The sequence below is a fragment of the Ictalurus furcatus genome, chromosome 11 (assembly GCF_023375685.1).
Source record: "Ictalurus furcatus strain D&B chromosome 11, Billie_1.0, whole genome shotgun sequence".
Classification (NCBI taxonomy): Eukaryota; Metazoa; Chordata; class Actinopteri; order Siluriformes; family Ictaluridae; genus Ictalurus; species Ictalurus furcatus.
This window is the reverse complement of record NC_071265.1, coordinates 16,630,731-16,652,825: the sequence shown is the minus strand read 5'-3', so window position 1 is coordinate 16,652,825 and position 22,095 is coordinate 16,630,731. Positions and strand designations below refer to the sequence as shown.

General features: G+C 39.0%; 1 protein-coding gene and 1 long non-coding RNA gene across 3 annotated transcripts in view; one reads left to right on the top strand and one right to left on the bottom strand.

Annotated features, from left to right (window-relative positions):
- Window positions 1–13,284: 13,284 nt before the first annotated feature.
- Window positions 13,285–21,056, bottom strand: LOC128614531 (uncharacterized). Its single transcript, XR_008387059.1, has 3 exons — window positions 19,521–21,056; window positions 16,144–16,216; window positions 13,285–13,615 (listed from the first exon to the last, which is right to left on the bottom strand). It is a non-coding gene; the product is annotated as an uncharacterized LOC128614531 (long non-coding RNA).
- The window catches only part of gnb1b (guanine nucleotide binding protein (G protein), beta polypeptide 1b), a 27,848-nt gene continuing 23,859 nt past the window's right edge, over window positions 18,107–22,095 (top strand). For both annotated transcript variants that reach the window (XM_053635888.1, XM_053635887.1), the window contains exon 1: window positions 18,107–18,487. The gene's annotated coding sequence lies outside the window, so the exon portion shown is untranslated. The remainder of the gene's footprint in view (window positions 18,488–22,095) is intronic.

The window sequence follows — 22,095 nt, the reverse complement described above, 5'->3', positions numbered from 1 at the left end:
TGCACTGGTCTGTGCATATGGTATTCATAAGTCAAGGTGGTAAAAAAATTGCAGAATGGATATTACTGGAAGAGTTAGCACATACTGCGCATGGTAAGGAATGGATATTTAGAGACCAGTATGATGTTTTTTCAGGGGATGAAAGCTGGCTTATAAATTAGTTTTTTATATAAGTTTTCTAAGCCATGTTTTTTTAATACTGTGCAACATTTTAGAGGCAGCACTAATTCACCTGACAATAAAGATATTGTGTTGTTCTTGTGCATGTTCAAGTTTTGTCCGTGCTTAGTTTTCTTGCTTCTGGCAAAGAAAGTAATCTAGTATGTCGTAACCTATAATGCGTCGTATACTCCCTAGTGTGCTTCATGCCATAATCCATCATGTTCTCAAATCCTGAGTTACCGGACATCAGAGCCTTGTGTGTCTGTATAGCAAAGGTTTCTGGCATGAATGTCCTCCACTGCTTGGGCATAGTGTTATGCTTTTCCAAAACAGCATCGATGTAGACTTTTGGCTTATCTCCATATCTTACTGTGACTCTGCTGCTTAAGCTGCTAAATAATATTTTATATTCTCGTAGACCTCTAAGAATTTCTTCTTTTGTGGATGTTTAGTACTCATGTTGTGCTTTCCCCTCTGAGAGCTTTGCCTTTTATGGAGTTTAGAGGGCATCAGTAAATGCAAATCAGCCATGCTGTGCACATGTCTAGTATTTTACAGGTGATTGCCATTTATCAACATACAAACATGAATACAATGAAAATCAGCATTTCCAAAACTTTTGTAAATCCAGCAGAAATTTTTTGTTTGGTTTGGCTTACACAAATATTTACACACAACTTTATTAAAAGACGGATAACGGAGGCCTGTTGTGCATGATTTTCATTGTTCTTAAATAATGGTTCTCCATCATTATTAAGAAAATCTTCCTGAAAAATTATATAGGCATCATAATGGAAAAAAACAAACTCTAGCAGCAGCATCATGTTCCAGATTCTGATGGTATGTTCAGGATCATTATCCTGCTGGAAGACCCAATTGTGACCAAGTTTTAACTTTCTGGCTGATGTCTTGAAGATTTGCTTCAGCATTTTGAAGTCAAGACTTTTCTGAAGTGCACCAGTCCCTTTTCCCACAAAACTCATCCACAACATAATGTTTACACTCCCATGCTTCAAAGTTGGGATGATGTTCTTCAGATTGAAAACCTCACCCTTTTACCTCCATACTTAGCCAATGCCCAAACTGTTCAATTTTTGTTTCATCTGACCAGAGAACACTCCTCCAAGAGACTAGATCTTTGTCCATGTGAGGATTCATCCTTGTACAACAGCCTTTCAGGTCACAACTTAATGGTGCATGTACATATTAAGGTACCTGATGCCTCCAACTGCTTGCTCATTTCCTTTGTTGTTGTTTTGGAGTTGAACCTATTAGACCAAAGTTCATTTATCCATGGGAATTAATTTGTGCCTCCTACCTGAAGAATGCCATGTCTATGTGGTCCCAAGATTTTTATATTTGCAGACTGTTTAAAGAGACTTTTGACCCACTGGAATTCTCATATAGTGAAATAAAGCTGAAAAAATTATTTTGTGAACAAAGCAGACTTGCCAAAATAAATTGACTTGCCATAAGAAAGGTATGCACTGCAAAAAATTACATCTTGATTATGGGCAAATTTATCTACTAGTTCTTATTATGAGATTATTATAAATCATATCTAAGTTTATTCTGACTATTTTTAGATGCTTACTTATTTCAAGCTTTACATTTTCTTATTCGATTGGTAGATAATTTTATTTCTTTCTAGAAATAAATGCTAAATTTGGAAAATTTATCTGGCAAAAAGAACATGATTATTTCAAGCATGAAATGATATATCTAGAAATAGGTTTAATAATCTTATATTCAGTTTATTATAATATTATAATTGTCATGGTCCGGGTTGGAGCCCAGTGTTTGATCCCTGTTTTATCCCTTCCTCATGTTTCCACTGCTTTCTCTCCCGCTTGTTTTTGTTTTGTGTGTGTGTGTGTGTGTGTGTGTGTCCCTGGGCGTGGTGCTCCACTGCTGGTTGATTGCTTCACCTGCTTCTCATCTACCCACCTCATCAGCAGCGTATGTAAACCCTGGTTCTTCAGCCACTCGTTGCCTGATTGTTCCGGCTTCCAGTGCGGTACACTTCTATTTCTACTCACGGTTGCGTTCTAGGGTATTGTTTCATGTTTTACCTCATCGTGTTATCCTGTACTCACTGTGTTTTCCTTGTGTTCTGGGTCCACTACTCAAGCTGCCTGTCTGTTCACCCTCAGCTCACTTCCTGCTACGCCCAGCACTGTCTGCCTCCCTTGTGGCTCACCAGCTCTGCACTGAGCTCTCATACTGAGTGAGAGCATCTTCTGAGCATCCAACCCACGCTGCGGACCCGAGTTCAAATCCCAATCTTGAACAACTCTAATTCGACTCTCCTTTCTCACACCCCCTCACCCTCAAAAATAAATAATACTTAATAAAACCTGTTCACCTTGGATTCCCTGTCTGTCTGATGTCTGTGTTCTGCATTTGGGTCCCCTTGTCTCTGTAGCCATAACAGAACAATCTGGCCACCATGGACCCAGCAGAACACCCCGCCCCCCCCTCTGCAGTCAGCCTTGTCCCATCAAGGGGCTCTCCTAGGCCAGCATAAGCAACAACTTTCTGCACTGACCGAGAGCCACCAAGCCATGGCACACCAGATTGCGCTCCTCAATGAGCAACTCAACCGTGTCCTTCCCCAACTGGACCAGATGACTTCTGGCTCCACATGGTCAGTCTATCCTGGTGACTCTCCCTGCTCCCTCTCCCAGTCCACCACGGCGTGAGGCACATGTCCCAGATCCTAGTCCTTCCTACTCCAGTGTTCCCTCATGTTCACCCAGCATCCCCTTACCTATGCCACAGAAGAAGCCAAGGTGGCCTACATCATGGGACTTCTAAGGGGACCATGAGGAGGGATGCCCTAGCCTGGGCCACCACTGTTTGGGGTAGGCAGCCTGTTCTGTGGTCCTCCATCTCATCCTTCACTGATGAGCTTCAGAGTGTTTTCAACCACCCCGTCCAAGGGAAGGAGGCCACCTCTGTGTCTTGGCTGCCAAATCTGGGTGGAATGAGGAGGCACTCCAGGGAGTGTTCCTGAATGGACTCGGCAAGCAGTTGAAGGGTGAGCTTGCTGTGGAAGATGAGTCAGACTCTCTCGACACACTGATTTCCCTCGGCATCCGGCTGGATAACCTCATGCAAGTGGCACCCTTTCCAGTTCCCCCTTCCCACCAGTAGAAAGGGAGTTACAGGTGAGTCAAATATCTCAGCTCTCCCTGTCCCACCTCCAAATTGCAGCCACCCTGCACCACAACCTAATCTCCATCCCCCTACTTGCACTGATTGAGACAGAGGACAGGTTTCTGTATCTGGAGTTAGCAATCCAGTCTGGCCTCCCCATGGAACCTCTGGATCCCCCTGTGATGGTTAATGCACTGGATGGGAGATTCTTGGCCAAAGTCACCCCTCGTACCACTCTGTTACTTCTGGTTCTCTCTGGTAACCACCAAGAACAATTAGGTTTCAAACTCATCTCCTCCCCAAGCACCCCACTGGTTTTGTGCCACTCCTGATTAACTTAGCACAAGAACCTGCGCCCTTGCATTTAATATCAGGGCCTCAACAACATTACAGTTAAGAATAAGTAAACCCTGCCGCCCCTCAGCTCCACCTTCGAGCCGCTGCATGGGACCACTATCTTCACAAAGTTGGACCTGCGGAACGCATACCATCTCATCAGGACTGGAGAGGGGGACAAATGGAAGACAGCCTTCAATACCCCCCTGAGCCTCACCAATGCTCTGACAGTGTTCCAAGCCCTAATCAGTGATGTTCTCTGGGATTTCCTGAACCATTTTGTCTCTGTCTACCTAAACGACATACTGATCTTCTCCCACACCTCTGCTGAGCACATCCTTCACGTCTGTCAGGTCCTTCTGAGACTGCTTGAGAACCACCTGTTTGCCAAAGCAGAAAAGTGCAAGTTTCATGTCAACTCGGTCAGGTTCCTGGAGTTCGTCATTGAGAGTGGTCAGGTGCGGGCTGACCCTGAGAAGATCCGGGCTGTCGTTGAGTGGCCCAGACCTACCACCCGGAAGCAACTTCAAAGATTTCTGGGGTTTGTTCATTTCTGCTGCAGGTTCAATCGAGACCACAGCTGAGTTGCGGCACCACTCACTAGGCTCACCTCCACCTCTACCCCCTTTGTGTGGACCCCTGAGGCTGACTCCGCCCTTCACCAAACTTAAGGATCTGTTCACCTCAGCCCCCGTGCTGATCCAGCCTGATCCCTCTCAACAATTCATTGTGGAGGTGGATGCCTCTGACTCTGGGCTAGATGCATTGCTCTCCCGGCGATCGGTCCCTGACCAGAAAATTCATCCCTGTGCCTTTTTCTCTTGCCGCCTCTCCCCAGCAGGATGCAACTACAATGTAGGGAATCATGAGTTGCTAGCTGTTAAGTTAGCCTTGGAGGAGTGGAGGCACTGGCTCGAAGGGGGCTGAGCAACCCTTTATTGTCTGGACCAACCATAAGAACTTGGCCTATATCCAGACTGCCAAGCGCCTCAACTCTTGTCAGGCATGAAAGGCCCTGTTCTTTGGGTAGTTCAACTTCAGAATCACCTACTGCCCCAGTTCCAAAAATGCTAAGCCCGATGCCCTCTCTCATCACTGCAGACCCCAACCCCATCATCCCTCCACCCTGCGTGGTGGGGCAGTCACATGGGAGATTGAGTCCATAGTCCAGAGAGCACAACCCAACCCAGGTAATGGTCCTCCTGGTCACCCATTTGCTCCCAACTCTGCACATTCCCAGGACCTCCGGTGGATTCACTGTTCCCAGTTTGCCTGTAACCCTGGCTCTAGTCACACCCTAGGCATGTTAAAACGGCACTTCTGGTGGCCTACAATGGACACTGACACCCAAGCCTTTGTTGCTGCCTACACCGCCTGCCTGCCAGCCTACTACAATCCCTGCCTATTCCTGGTCATTCCCACACATTGCCTTGGATTTCGTCACCCTTCCCAAGGTAACACCATCATCCTCACCATAGTAGACCAGTTTTCAAAAGCAGTACACTTCATGGCCCTTCCCGAGCTCCCTACTGCCCGAAAAACTGCAGAGCTCCTCGTCAGCAATATCTTCCGGCTGCACTGCCAACAACCCCACCACCTGGAGCTCCCAGCTACCATGGGTCGAGTATGGCCACTCCCTAACTAGCACCGTCACTGGCATCTCCCCCTTCAAGTGCTCCCTTGTCACCTTCTTCGAAAGAAGGTGACATTACTGTTCCCTCTGTGCAGGCTCACCTCTGTCGTTGCCACAGGATATGGAAAGAGGCCCGCCCTACTCTGCTCCAATGATCACAACCGTCACCTGGCTGACGGTCATTAGGTTCCAGTTCCCAATTACCAGCCGGGCCAAAAGGTGTGGCTTGCGGCCAAAGACATCCGGCTCAAAACCAAGGCTAAGAAACTCTCCCCCCATTATCTGGGCCCTTTCACCATTGAAAGCATTATTAATCCCACTGCCGTTAAACTTAAACTCCCCAGGTCCTTGTGCATCAATCCCACCTGTCATGTCTCCCAGCTTAAGCCAGTTCTTGACAGCCCTTTGAGCCCTTCTTCCGATCTCCCACTGCCTGCCCGGATCATGGATAGAGAGAAATAGTTTGTATATAATGTAACCTTAGTTTTGACAGGTATAGGTCAAAGGTCAAAAAGATACATATTCTCACTGTCTATATCCAGATCAAAGGTCATGATCATAAAAATATTTATAGTTATGTTAAATCGGGATCACATACATTCCTGACACAAACGTTACCATACATGGTACGGCCATATGTATTCCAGACACCCACACACGTTGCACACATGTTCTTTCTTTTCACATAGAATATGAAACACTCTGAGGTAGGTCATAAAAATATATATAGATATGTTAAATCTGGACCACATACATTCCTGACACAAACGTTACCATACCTGGTACGGCCATATGTGTTCCACCCACACACTTTGCACACATGTTCTTTCTAACACTCTGTGGTAGGTCATAAAATATATTTATAGTTATGTTAAATCGGGATCACATACATTCCTGACACAAACGTTACCATACCTGGTACGGCCATATGTATTCCAGACACCCACACACATTGCACATGTTCTTTCTAACACTCTGAGGTAGGTCATAAAAATATATATAGTTATGTTAAATTGGGTTCCCATCTATTCCTGACACAAACGTTACTAGTTATGTTAAATCGGGATCCCATCCATTCCTGACACAAATGTTACTATACATGGAATGGCCATGTGTATTACACACAGACATCCAAACAAAAATATGACACACACAAACACACTTTATTTTCACATTATTTAAAAGGAATTTAAGTGTTATGTACTAAATTACCATAATTATGAACATAAGTTGTTAAGTTGACAATCATTTTTAAAATTACATTTCTCCATTTAGATTGTCTGCAGTAGAATGCAGTCTTTTAAACCAGGAAAAATGACTGCCTTTAAGTTTTATAACAATAGTAAGTAAAATCAAGTGTGATTTACATTACAAATCTCATACATAACATCTCTGCAGGATTTATAGACGTTAAAGCACTGAATGAAATGAGCAATATAGACAAAAAAGAAACACTCTGTGTCTACTACTTTTATCTCTCTCATAGAACTATCCACAGTCCAAAGGCTGTGGAGCTAGAAGGCTATGTGTGCGAATGACAAAAGATTTAAAAAAATAAAATAAAAAATGTATCAATACATAAAATTAGATTACACAATGTAGTTGAGGTTTACATGAATAAGCAGAAATGTAATCATGCTTATCTTTCCTATAGCACAAATGAAAAGCCCTCTCTAGATGAGCAGATTTGTCAAATGAAACTTTTTCCTTCTTATCCACTGCTACGGTAAACTAAAGAGTAGATATTCAAATTACACAGCTAAATATGACTAGCATTAGCTACGTGTAGTAGTGCAAAATAGTCCATCAAATGTATTAGCAGGTGTAGCCTATACACGAGTCCACTATTGTTCATATCACTATTGAGAACATGCTCCAAATTCATTGCTTTAGTAGAATTTAATTGTAAGTGAAATGATACTCACATTGTAATGTCCTTAGTATTTGTTCAGTCTACAGGTCCTCTAACACTCTGTTAAATGAATAAATGTAAATGTACTACAACGTAAATTTTGTTTTAAATCAATTAATTCAGAAATTACACACAATATTAAGTTGATGTAATTATCAACATTATTATGTCAACACAACTCATCAAAATAATGTGTACAACTTTAAATATTTAATTAATTCAATAAATTAGAATTTTTATCTTGCAACCACACATTAAATTTACATTGTGGGGGTTTGTTTTATATAGCTCCGCTGTTAGAAAATACATGATGGTTGAATGTGAACATAAATGAGCAGAATGTAAGCTTGTGACATAAATTAAACTTTATTGATTGCACTTTTGAGAAAATGGCATGACTTTGAATAAAAATTTACTGAAATAAATACTCTAAAACATTGATATACCCGAAGAAATGTAAAAAAAAAAAAAAAAAAAAAAAAGAAGTTTTTACATACCTTCTAAATAGGTCCCTTTAGGAGGTAAACGTTTTAAAGACGGTGTTTTATAAGAAACGCGCGTATTACATGCCTTCTAAACCTAACCCTTTAGGATATAAAATGTTTAAAGTGCTGCTTAAAAGAATCGAGAGTTTTGTTTAAACTAGAAGACACATTTTCCGGGCGATGTCTTGTAGGCCTATACACACTGTCCTACACATGTGTTTTCCCGGGGTGACAGTTCTGTAGATAGTGTAAATTTTACATTTATGAGCTCTGGTGACAGTGTCTGAAGTGTGTGTGTATGTGGGTGTGTGGGTGTGTTAGAGAGAGAGAGAGAGAGAGAGAGAGAGAGTGTCATGTGTTTCTTGGGGGTTTGCTGGCCAGATTGCTTACAGTGTGTTTATGTTAATGAATTAAGGGACGAGTCGTGTGTTTCAGGGTTTTACGATCCCTACCAATGTGTACATTTGTGGTTTAAGTGAATCTTTGTTTCTGAAATTACTTCTGTGGTAATTATCAGTTTGTGTAACTAATCTATCAGAAAATACTAGACCTGGTGACTGAATGTGGTAGCTGTATTAGAATTTTGGACATGTTATGCATGTGTAGCTCCCTATGTGTATGATCTATGTGTAATCCTTCTGTCAAGAAATGAACAGACTGAGGTTTGTACCTTCTAACCAGGTTATTTTAAGGGTGAAAAAACCTTTTTTAAAGACGGTGTTTTAAAAGAGTCGTGCATTTTGTTTAAACTATAAACAAGATTTCAGAAAATGGTTCGCCAACGAGGATACTTACACAGAACTATCGCTAAATACATAAGCTTTTGTCTATGCTTTGACAGCCCATGTCCCAGCAGTACATTTATGACCTCTGATGACCATGTGGGTGTGCGGGGGTGGGTGTGTGAGAGAGAGAGAGACACAGGTGTTCTTTTGGGGGTTTTGCTGACCAGGATTCTTACAAATGTGTTTGTTAACGAATTAAAGGGAGTCGTGTGTCTCAGTGTTAAAATAATGGTTAAGATGTCGTAGTTAAAACACAGAAGAAACTCTGCAACTATCTGTTACAATGTCTGCTCCGAGAAATCCTAATACCCTTAGATGATTGCTATGTATTCACCAACAAGAGGACCTGTTGAAATGAGAGAGGACCTGACTTTTGCTCCAAAAAAAAATTTTAAAAACCAAGAGGTTAGTTTGACAATTTATTAATGGAGGTAATGTAAAGACGTTGTTGTTTAACCCTGAGCAGGGCGCCAACAACTCCAAAGATCGTGTCTTAAGTCCGAGGGTTTAGTTAGGAGGTAGAAAAACATTTAAAGATGGTGTTTTAAAAGAAACAAGTGTTTCATCCTTAATGGTAAAAAAGAAAAATGGTTGTACTCCAACATGAAATAAAACGGTGGAGACACACTGAGTACATTTCTGTTCCACAGTCTATAAGGATCCCCAAACTTCATGTAGTGTGGAAAAATATATACACCCTCCGTGACTACGTTACTTAAGGTTTAAACATTTTTATTTTGTGATGGCAGCAAGACAAAACGGTTGTGCATTTGGTATCTGGTGATTTAGAATTAGGCCCCAAATGTCAAATATGTTTTGTGTATGGCTTCGTCAGGCAAAGATCACGATGGTATGGAAAGAGTATACAAGAGTAATTGGGGTGATCTAATGCTTAGGACTTGTACAGTACTTCAACTCGGGAATTCCCACCATGGCGTTCAGAGAGGTATTATCTAAGGTACACGTATATATAATATAGATCAGATCACCAGTCTGTCTTTACCCACTCCTGATCTGCAGTCAAAATGATTAATGTTTATTTCCTTGTAGGGGTTTATGACCGGGAGCAGTCATATACACTACAAGCCAAAGTTATAGAAGCAGTCGAGTTATTTTAAAAGGTTCTACTAGACATTTAGTGTAAACTAGTGTAAAAAAAAAAAAAAAAAAATCTCTGAAATATTTCAGTGAAAATAGTGGTCCATATTTAATGCATTATATTAGAAATGATAGTACAGTCTTTGTTGATCAGTTACCAACTCATACTTTATAATAATTTGTTTAGGAGCATCTGAATCTGGCAAATAACTTTTATTGCATTTAGGCATACAATAAAAGTTAATAAACAAATTAGGAAGAAATGACTTGTACACTACTGCTGCGGATATTAAGTCAAACCATTTTGTTCAAACTTCAGCATGACCCATAGAGAAGCAGAAACTTATGGCACCTTATGAATACCATGTGAAGGATTAAGTTGACTCGTCACTTACAGTTACAAAGACAGGATGAAGTTTGAACAAAATGGTTTGACTTAATATCCGCAGCAGTAGTGTACAAGTCATTTCTTCCTAATTTGTTTATTAACTTTTATTTTGGAGCAAAAGTCAGGTCCTCTCTCATTTCAACAGGTCCTCTTGTTGGTGAATACATAGCAATCATCTAAGGGTATTAGGATTTCTCGGAGCAGACATTGTAACAGATAGTTGCAGAGTTTCTTCTGTGTTTTAACTACGACATCTTAACCATTATTTTAACACTGAGACACACGACTCCCTTTAATTCGTTAACAAACACATTTGTAAGAATCCTGGTCAGCAAAACCCCCAAAAGAACACCTGTGTCTCTCTCTCTCTCACACACCCACCCCCGCACACCCACATGGTCATCAGAGGTCATAAATGTACTGCTGGGACATGGGCTGTCAAAGCATAGACAAAAGCTTATGTATTTAGCGATAGTTCTGTGTAAGTATCCTCGTTGGCGAACCATTTTCTGAAATCTTGTTTATAGTTTAAACAAAATGCACGACTCTTTTAAAACACCGTCTTTAAAAAAGGTTTTTTCACCCTTAAAATAACCTGGTTAGAAGGTACAAACCTCAGTCTGTTCATTTCTTGACAGAAGGATTACACATAGATCATACACATAGGGAGCTACACATGCATAACATGTCCAAAATTCTAATACAGCTACCACATTCAGTCACCAGGTCTAGTATTTTCTGATAGATTAGTTACACAAACTGATAATTACCACAGAAGTAATTTCAGAAACAAAGATTCACTTAAACCACAAATGTACACATTGGTAGGGATCGTAAAACCCTGAAACACACGACTCGTCCCTTAATTCATTAACATAAACACACTGTAAGCAATCTGGCCAGCAAACCCCCAAGAAACACATGACACTCTCTCTCTCTCTCTCTCTCTCTCTCTCTCTCTCTAACACACCCACACACCCACATACACACACACTTCAGACACTGTCACCAGAGCTCATAAATGTAAAATTTACACTATCTACAGAACTGTCACCCCGGGAAAACACATGTGTAGGACAGTGTGTATAGGCCTACAAGACATCGCCCGGAAAATGTGTCTTCTAGTTTAAACAAAACTCTCGATTCTTTTAAGCAGCACTTTAAACATTTTATATCCTAAAGGGTTAGGTTTAGAAGGCATGTAATACGCGCGTTTCTTATAAAACACCGTCTTTAAAACGTTTACCTCCTAAAGGGACCTATTTAGAAGGTATGTAAAAACTTCTTTTTTTTTTTTTTTTTTTTTTTTACATTTCTTCGGGTATATCAATGTTTTAGAGTATTTATTTCAGTAAATTTTTATTCAAAGTCATGCCATTTTCTCAAAAGTGCAATCAATAAAGTTTAATTTATGTCACAAGCTTACATTCTGCTCATTTATGTTCACATTCAACCATCATGTATTTTCTAACAGCGGAGCTATATAAAACAAACCCCCACAATGTAAATTTAATGTGTGGTTGCAAGATAAAAATTCTAATTTATTGAATTAATTAAATATTTAAAGTTGTAAATATAACTTTATTTATTTTATTGTAAACCTCAACTACATTGTGTAATCTAATTTCATGTATTGATACATTTTTTATTTTATTTTTTAAAATCTTTTGTCATTCGCACACGTAGCCTTCTAGCTCCACAGCCTTTGGACTGTGGATAGTTCTATGAGAGAGATAAAAGTAGTAGACACAGAGTGTTTCTTTTTTGTCTATATTGCTCATTTCATTCAGTGCTTTAACGTCTATAAATCCTGCAGAGATGTTATGTATGAGATTTGTAATGTAAATCACACTTGATTTTACTTACTATTGTTATAAAACTTAAAGGCAGTCATTTTTCCTGGTTTAAAAGACTGCATTCTACTGCAGACAATCTAAATGGAGAAACATAATTTTAAAAATGATTGTCAACTTAACAACTTGTGTTCATAATTATGGTAATTTAGTACATAACACTTAAATTCCTTTTAAATAATGTGAAAATAAAGTGTGTTTGTGTGTCATATTTTTGTTTGGATGTCTGTGTGTAATACACATGGCCATTCCATGTATAGTAACATTTGTGTCAGGAATGGATGGGATCCCGATTTAACATAACTAGTAACGTTTGTGTCAGGAATAGATGGGAACCCAATTTAACATAACTATATATATTTTTATGACCTACCTCAGAGTGTTAGAAAGAACATGTGCAATGTGTGTGGGTGTCTGGAATACATATGGCCGTACCAGGTATGGTAACGTTTGTGTCAGGAATGTATGTGATCCCGATTTAACATAACTATAAATATATTTTATGACCTACCACAGAGTGTTAGAAAGAACATGTGTGCAAAGTGTGTGGGTGGAACACATATGGCCGTACCAGGTATGGTAACGTTTGTGTCAGGAATGTATGTGGTCCAGATTTAACATATCTATATATATTTTTATGACCTACCTCAGAGTGTTTCATATTCTATGTGAAAAGAAAGAACGTGTGCAACGTGTGTGGGTGTCTGGAATACATATGGCCGTACCATGTATGGTAACGTTTGTGTCAGGAATGTATGTGATCCCGATTTAACATAACTATAAATATTTTTATGATCATGACCTTTGATCTAGATATAGACAGTGAGAATATGTATCTTTTTGACCTTTGACCTATACCTGTCAAAACTAAGGTTACATTATATACAAACTATTTCTCTCTATGGATAACCACCCGGCATATATCGTCAGAAAGCTGCTGGATGTGCGCCGTAGTGGATCACCAGCTCTGCCCTCAGCTCTCATGCCACCGACCAGAGTTCGCGCCCCAGCCTCGACAACACTCAAGCCTACTCATGCTTGGCCCCGCTCTCCCTCACCCATGACACATTGGCTGAGCATTCTGATTGAGCTTTTAACTACATTTAAGATATTTTCTTGCTAAGATGCTATTTTTTGCAGTGTGGTAACAGTATGTAATGGTATGGTGTGGTATGGAGTTGTGAAAATTTTGGTTTATATGTCTTTAGCCTAGATATATGTAAACTTTTGGCCTCTACTGTAACAATCCCAAAACTAAAGTACATCTGATAAAATATTGAGCAAAGGCTGTGAATACTTATGTACATGTGCTTTTTTTGTTTTTTATTTTTAATAAATTTGCCAAGATTTCAAACAAACTTCTTTCACGTTGTCATTATGGGGTATTGTTTGTAGAATTTTGAGGAAAATAATGAATTTAATCCATTTTGGAATAAGGCTGTAACATAACAAAATGTGGAAAAAGTGAAGCGCTGTGAATACTTTTTCCGGATGCACTGTAGTGTCTGGTGTTCCCTTTGCTATTGAGGTGTGTGGTGTCATCATGCCAAGATTTAAAGAGTTCTGTAAGGCATTCAGAAAAAAAGGTTGTGGATGCCTATGGGTCTGGCAAGGGATTTAAAATTATTTGAAATACAGGATTCCACTGTAAGGAAAATAATCTACAAATGGCACAGATTTCAAACAATCTGGCACAGATTTCAAACGATTCATCTGATGCAAAAAGAAGTCTCCAAGAACTCCAATATTTCATCACAGGAGCTGCTAGTAAGTCTTGCAACGGTTGGTGTCAAAGTTCATGCTTCTAGAATCAGAAAGAGATTGCACAATAGTAATCAAAAGCTTTTTTTTTTTTTTTTTAAATCTGTGAACACTCCCACAGTGTACTCATTATTATTGATTACAGTAGAAATCTCTTCAACCAGTTCCATCACTGCCATTGAGGTGGACCAATTTGCTGTAAAGCCATACTGATATTCACTCAGTAAATTGTGTTTTTATATTAAATGACCAAGCCTGCATGCAAATAGTTTCTTTAACATTTTTGAGAATTGGGAGCAGAGAAATTGGTATATAATTGGAGAAAACCTGTCTATCTCCACTTTTATAAATAGGAATGACTTTAACTGTCTTCATATTGCTTGGAAATATACGTGTTTGAAAGGACTGATTGCAGATATGTGTGGTTTTATATATTGGTTTTATATATTCTATGATTTTTTTTTTTACTAGTGACATGTCTATTTCCACACAATACATAGAATATTTATCCTTACAGTTATTAACAATGTCAAGTATTTCCATTTCATCTACTCCCCTAATAAATATTGAGTAGGAGTTTATAGGAACATTAGCTTCATCTACTCCATACCTATTCCTCTGCTCTGCAATTTCTTTTGCTAAATGATATCCAACATTTACAAAGTACTCATTAAAATTATTGGCAATTTCCTTTATTTTGTTTATAAATTCGCTGTTATCTTTTACAAAGCAATTTGGATAGTCTGCTTTTCCAGTGCCCTTTTTAATTATACTATTAAGAACTTTCCATGTTACCTGAGTATTACTCATATACTTCTTCAATATCTTATGGTAATACTAATTTTTAGTCTCAAAATGCTTATTAATTTATTTTTATATATCTTATAGTTATTTTAAGCTTGTTTTGTTCTGTTTTTTTATTTACTATACAATACATTGTTTTTACGTACCTTTTCTATTCCCTTAGTAATCCATGGCTTATCCCCATTTTGTACTTCTTTGTAACTTTTTTAAACAGACAATTTTTTCATATTGCCCAATTAATATGGTCAAAAAAGCATCATGAGCTTTATTGGGATCTTAATTGGCATAAACCTGATTCCAGTTTTGTTTACTGAAGTCCTCCTTAAGGGCAGCAATGGCTTCTGATGTTCTATGTCAAATCATTTTATAGATATTTATCTTATTGTCATTTGTTTTCTTAAAGAATCTTTGAAAAATTGCAAAAGCCGGAAGGTGGTCATCATTTATAAATAATCCACCAACTATTTTTCCTTCAATTGTCCTCTTGTGTCCATTTGGATTTAAGTCAATATTAAAATCTCCACATACAATTTGCACATTGTTATCATTCCATTTATCAAACATACCAGCTAATTTATTTGTGAATGTATCAAGGCAAGTTCCTGGTGTCCTATATACACAGATAATGATTTTATATTTAGATCTTTCAACATCAATTTCTATGGTTAAGCATTCCAAGATATTTTATATGGTAATTGATCTTAAAGCTGTTTCAACATACAACTCCTCCTCCTTTTTTTTTTTTTTTAATTCTATTGATCATAAACAACTCGTATCCTTCCAATTCCACATCCTGATTTTTCTCATTATCAAGCCAAGTCTCAGACACAGCAATCACATTAAACTTGTTAAACTGACACAAGTAATCCTTGATTTGAATGAAATTTCTATAGAGACATTTACAACCCCAAAAAAGTTGGGATGTTGTGTAAAATGTAAATAAATGTAAATTAAAACAATGCAGTGATTTGCAAATCTCATAAGCCCATGTGTTATTCACAATAGAACAAATTGGGACGGGGCAACAAAAGGCTGGAAAAGTAAGAGTTACTAAAAAGAAACAGCTGGAGGAAAATTTTCAACTAATTAGGTTAACTGGCAATAGGTCAGTAACATGACTGGACATTAGTGCCTATGGAATGGGCAGCTTGCACATCTGGAAAGGCACCAGCAATGCTGAAAGGTATATACAGGTTTTAGAGAAACATATGCTTCCATCCAGATTCCATCCCATCTTTACTTCTGAGAGATTCTACCTCCTTAAGATATTCTTTTTTATACCCAATCATGTTACTGACCTGTTGCCAATTAACATCCAGCTCTTTATTTTTAGTAACACTTACTTTTCCAGCCTTTTGTTGCCCCGTCCCAAGTTTCTTGAGACGTGTTGTGGCCATCAAATTCAAAATGACCTTATTTTTTTCTTAAAATGGTACATTTACTCAGTTTAAACATTTGTTATGTTTTATATATTCTGTTGTGAATAACATATGGGCTTATGAGATTTGCAAATCATTGCATTCTGTTTTTATTTACATTTTACACAGCATCCCAACTTTTTTGGAATAGGGGTTGTACTGTTAAGATGTATTATTGATAAAGCCCCTTCCATTTTCACATTCCTGCTGAATTGTTCATCTGTATAATACTCACAACTGTTATTAATATTTATTGTAAAAGTGGTTTCCCTGGTAAATATAGTTTTCAATCTCATACATTTCATGGTCTGTCTGGGTGAAAGTTGTAATTTTAAGTTTTCATACTTACAATGTTGTCTTTCCAAATGGTCACACACATACAGTCATTATCAATATTAACCAACGCCTCATCATCAATATCTCTGAATGGAAACAGAAAATCCTTGTTAAGGTCTGTCATTTGTTTTTATAGTAGTCCATATAAGACCATATAAATATTCCTCCACACAGTCCAACTAGTGAGCACAATCCAGAGTCTTTGATTTTTCCCCAAACTAAAAACTTCCATGTTTTCCATATTTCACATATTAGATACACATCATAACCTCAGTGGACAAATAGTAAAATATGAAATCTACAGTCATATATTGATGTGTTTTCTGAACTTATTTTTAATGTAAAAATTTCAATTGAAACATATAAATGAAAGTTTACTTAATGTACAATAATGTTTTCTGTTGGATGAAAAGCTTCATACTGCCACTTATCAGTGGTAACTGACTTACAGCCTAATTATGAGACAGCATGGTAGCATTAGCTTACTTTAGTATATTAACTAGCTAATAGCATGTTCAAAATAGGAGAAGCATGTTGCATGTCAGTACAAACAGACATGTACTTTCAAATGTATTTTGTAGCCTTTATTATTATTATATTATTATTATTATTATTATTATTATTATTATTATTATTATTATTTAAAATGTATTGATCCAAGTTTTTGAGTTCTCTTATCTTGACTACTTTGGCTTGTTCAGGTGTTCCATTTAGCCGTAACATTACTTTGCAATTTCTTATCCATGTTGCTTATTATTTTGCTTCCTCAGAATGTGTGCATGTCTGGCAATGTCAGCGTTCTTTTTTGTAAGATGTTCGTACAGATACACCACTGTCCCCTTCAGCTTCTTTGCCTGCCTCAGTAGTTCAGTCTTGTGCTCCTGATTCACAAACCGAACGATTATGGCAGGCTTTGTTTTGCTGTTGTTGGTACTGGCAGTGGAATTTCAGTATTTTTATCAGCATTGGTGGTGGTGTTTCATAATTTCTGTCAGTACTGGTGGTGATTTTTCATTATTTCTGTCAGTGCTGGTGGTGGCGTTTCATTATTTCTGTCAGTACTGGTGCTGATGTTTCAGTATTTCTGTCAGTGCTGGTGGTGGTGTTTCAGTATTTCTCTCAGTACTGGTGGTGGTGTTTCAGTATTTCCCTCAGTACTGGTGGTGGTGTTTCATTATTTCTGTCAGTACTGATGGTGGTGTTTCATTGTTTCCGTCAGTACTGGTGCTGATGTTTCATTATTTCTGTCATTACTGGTGGTGCTGTTTCAGTATTTCTCTCAGTACTGGTGGTGGTAATTCAGTATTTTTCTCAGTACTGATGGTGGTGTTTCAGTATTTCAGTACTGATGGTGGTTGAGTATTTCTCTCAGTACTGGTGGTGGTGTTTCATTATTTCTGTCAGTGCTGGTGGTGGTGTTTCATTATTTCTGTCAGTGCTGGTGGCGGTGTTTCAGTATTTCTGTCAGTGCTGGTGGTGGTGTTTCAGTATTTCTGTCAGTACTTGTGGTGGTGTTTCAATATTTCTCTCAGTACTGATGTTGGTTCAGTATTTCTCTCAGTACTGGTGGTGGTGGTTCAGTATTTCTCTCAGTACTGATGGTGATTCAGTATTTCTCTCAGTACTGGTGGTGGTGGTTCAGGATTTCTCTCAGTACTGGTGGTAGTGTTTCAGTATTTCTCTCAGTACTGATAGTGGTGTTTCAGTATTTCTGTCAGTACTGGTGGTGGTGTTTCAGTATTTCTCTCAGTACTGGTGGTGGTGGTTCAGTATTTCTCTCAGTACTGATGGTAGTTCAGTATTTCTCTCAGTAGTGATGGTGGTGTTTCATTATTTCTGTCAGTACTAGTGGTGGTGTTTCAGTATTTCTGTCAGTACAATATAGTTTCTGCGTACAGAGTGCGGTAGCATTCGTGTGTATGAGAGAGAGAGTTGTGAGTGAGTGTGCGGGGTTTCCCGAGTCTGACTGCAGGGTCACCGCGCCCATCTCTGTTCTCTGATGGCCGGATGAGAAGTACAACTGGAGAAAAGTGTTCCTTGAAGGAAAAGCAACGGGAAGTGGCGGCCGTCGGACTTGCACTCTGACCAAACTTGTCCTACGGACTTAAATGACAAACAATCGACGCCGCAGTTGAGATATCTACTTGACACCTTTCCAACGCGGCGTTTAATCCTTGCCTTCTGCATCGAATTATTTGAAAGCTGAACTCGTTAGTGAAGCGCCGCTCCTCCGACTGAGGCTAGTTAGCTTAGCGAGCTAGCTCGTTCTTGTTCGTTGATGCGTGGATTTGACAGAGACACGGTGTTTTCTTTCGGTCAATGCCATATAAAGCAAGGCCAACTACGACTGAATACAGGTATGTCATTTGATGTGGGTTTAATGTTGACTAAGGAACTGAAATGTCATTGAGCGCGGTGTATTTTAGCAGTACTAATGACACGGTTGTAGTGAACGGGGGTGGGGTAATGTTAACAGTTAGCTAGTGTTAGCCGACCAGTTTACATACAGGCAAAAACGCCAGGCAAATGCGCGAAAGGCGTTTGCTTAACCGCAAACCAAATACACGTCTCAGTAACAGTTATTTTTTCCAAGCAGTACATTTAATGGCTTTGTGCCAGCGGTGAGGAGCAATAAGCAGCAGCTTTTCAAAAATGAAGGATTTTCAGGCCTTTGACTCCTCTAACTGCGGCCAACCGGACCCCGCTCTCGGCTTGTTTTTCACGCTCCACTTATAAACAAGATTGCTTACTAATAAATATCCCCAGCTTGTGCACCACATTGCGGGGTTGTGTTATAAATGTAAATGTTGTTTAACCTGTTACATTGCATCACTTGGGATATTTTTGAAGTAAGTGAGCTCCCTAGCCTTGATTCTGTCGTAGGCTTGGAAGACGGCTAGCTAATTAGCTATTGTAGCTGGCTAAGAAAGCTAACTCGGCTGGCATGTTCACCTCGTATTTTTTTCCACGGTTTCGTGGAAATTTATTTATTAACTTATTTATTAATACTTTTTAACTAAGCGATAAATACTAACTCGTTGCATGTCATAATTTGTAGACGTGTTCAGTTCGTCTGTTTAACGTGAAGTTAGCTGGTTAGCGTTTAAAATCCACCGGGGTCGCCCTTTTTTTCCCTTTCTACTGTGGCTGACAGTTGTGCAGGTTTTTTTAAATTATTTATTTATCTATTTTTATCGATAAATAAATTCTGTGCAGTGTCACTCCGTTGAATTTGACAGCCGCAACGTTTTACTGGTGTCTTGAGGCAATTAGCTGAAACCGTGTAAACCCTTCCGAGTGTTAAACGAGTCCCTCTGCGTTTAACGAGTTAATCGGATCGGGTGCTCCTTCTGAGGCGAAGGCCTTCCCTGAATACAGTTAGATACTAACCACCAGTGTAATGTCTCATCCCTCAGTGATGGCTTTCGCTGATCCATCTTAAACGACCACTTATCATGACCACCATGTTGGAACAGACATGGCCTTTTTTTTTTTCTTCCATACCGACATTAACTGTATTTTCGGAGGAAACAGCCGTTAAACTGGACTGTCTGTGGTGGTCTGTGTATTAAACAGGAGCAGCTCGGGTCTCTGTCGAGTCCTAAAATAAAATGAATAAAAATGGTCGTCTTTTTTAAACGTATGAGTATACACCGGATTTTAGAGCTGGTGAAACCCCCCAGTGGTGAATAAACGAGAGGAATCAATGGCTTGCCGGGTCTAGAGACCAAGACGCGGCTGCGAACAAGATGGCGTTTGGAGCTTTTTCTCCTCAGCTTCCCTTCTCCTAGACATTAGCATGCCATTGATTTAGCCCACAGGAGGGGTCTCTACCTTCCCTCACACTGGGCTGGATTATTTAGTGTTAAATATTCGCTTCAGTGGGAAGTTGTTTTGAGTTTAACTCCTAATTCTTCATATAACCATTGAACACTGTTTTAAAAAAAAAAAAATTATTATTATTATTTATAACGAGTATGTTAATATTAATGTTAACGTTTGTATTATGGCACGTATTTCCCATTCATTGTCACATCAGGATGACACACAAGTTTTTAATATTAGAAGACTCACTAACATGTGTACCTTTTGCCAGAATCCATTATCCTTGAAACATGTTTTATTAGACTGTACTGGTCTTAACCCCAGTGGATGTGTGAGTGTGTATGTGATTGTGCCCTGTGATGGATTGGCACCCTGTCCAGGGTGTACCCCGCCTTGTGCCCGATGCTCCCCGGGATAGGCTCCAGGTTTCCCCGTGACCCTGAAAAGGATTAAGCGGTATAGAAGATGGATGGATGGTCTTAACCCCTTGAAAACTTTTTTTTTTTTTTTATTCAGTCAACACTCTGGAAGAAATTCTTAGTCAAACCTAGCACAATTTTAGTGTTTTGTTGTTTTTTGTTTTTACGAAAAATAGATTTTAAAACTCTTATACAAATGTCCCATTCGTTTGTACGTCTAAAGTTTAAATAGGTGTACGCGTAGATATGTAGACTTTTTTTTCTCTCCCCCGATTAAAGCTGCAAATCCATCCACTTTATCCTAAATGTTCCTCATGTCTAGTCTTAACTGTTACACATCAGTACTTCAGTCACTCTCCATCTGTCTGCACTATTTCTACATTTACACACACTCCTCTGTGAAACGTGCACTCAACAACACATTTTTTATGCTCCAGGTAAAAATCCTGCAGTGTCACCTGTGTTGTTCATTAAGACCGCTGGTACTGGCTCTAGTGTCTCACGTGTGTTTTCTAGTCCTGCACTTTACACTTGTTTTGTTTATTGTTGATCTGTTAAGCTGTACTGAAACTGAACCCAAAAACCGACTCTGTGGCCGTAACACTCTGGAATTGGGTGAGAAGGCAATGCCACTGGTGTTCGACAGGTCTTTTAAATGTGAAATGGTTAACCATAACCAAGTATTCTCGGGTTTCATTTAAATGGTGGTAGAAATCCTGACGAGGTTCTGAGATGACGACAAAAATTGTGTTGACTCTCGCTTCTTGCCATGTGAGTGCAGTCTGAGTTGCACTTCATGTCATGTTTCACAGACAGTTTACTCCTATGAACAATGTCTGTTTACTGCACTGTGTTTAAAATTGACATAATAAATATAAAAATGTTTTCACATTAGATACACATCATAACTTCAGTGGACAAATAGTCAAATGAAATCTTGTCATATAGTGATGTTTTCTGAACTTATTTTTAATGTAAAAATTTCAATTTCAGGTAAATGAAAGTTTACTTAATGTACAATAATGTTTTCTGTTGGATGAAAAGCTTCATACTGCCACTTATCAGTGGTAACTGACTTACAGCCTAATTATGAGACAGCATGGTAACTTTAGTTTACTTTAGTATATTAACTAGCTAATAGCATGTTCAAAATAGGAGAAGCATGTTGCATGTCAGTACAAGCAGACATATACCTTCAAATGTGTTTTGTAGCCATTATTATTATTTTAAAATGTTTTAAATCTTGTAAACATCATGTTGGCCTGTGTCGTCGTTCCCCCCCAACAAAAATGAACACCGTTTTGTGTTGGAGAAACAATCATATTTGCTATTTTAAAGAACGCCAGTGGTGCTTCATTTGTACAAACGGCATTATCTAACTCGGTGGTTCTCAACCCGGGGTGGCAGAAGCGGGGGCACAAATTGTTTTCAAGAAAAAAAAAACTCAAAATAGACTGTGTATAAATGACTGTGTATCCCCTCTCCCTCTGCATTTTCTTTTTGCTGGTGAGAGGCGGAGCTTAGCCTGCCTTTTATCTAGCTGTCAGTGCAGACCAGTGTTGCCAACTTAGCCACTTTACAGACCCCCTTTAATGACACATCTTGCTGCTTTTTGGACAAACCTTAGCAACTTTCCAAATGTGTCCAGTACTGTGCTGCAAGCGCGAGGTCTTGCTTTCCCGCGGCACACACACCTCTCTCTGCGTCTGTTCGGTGAGGGG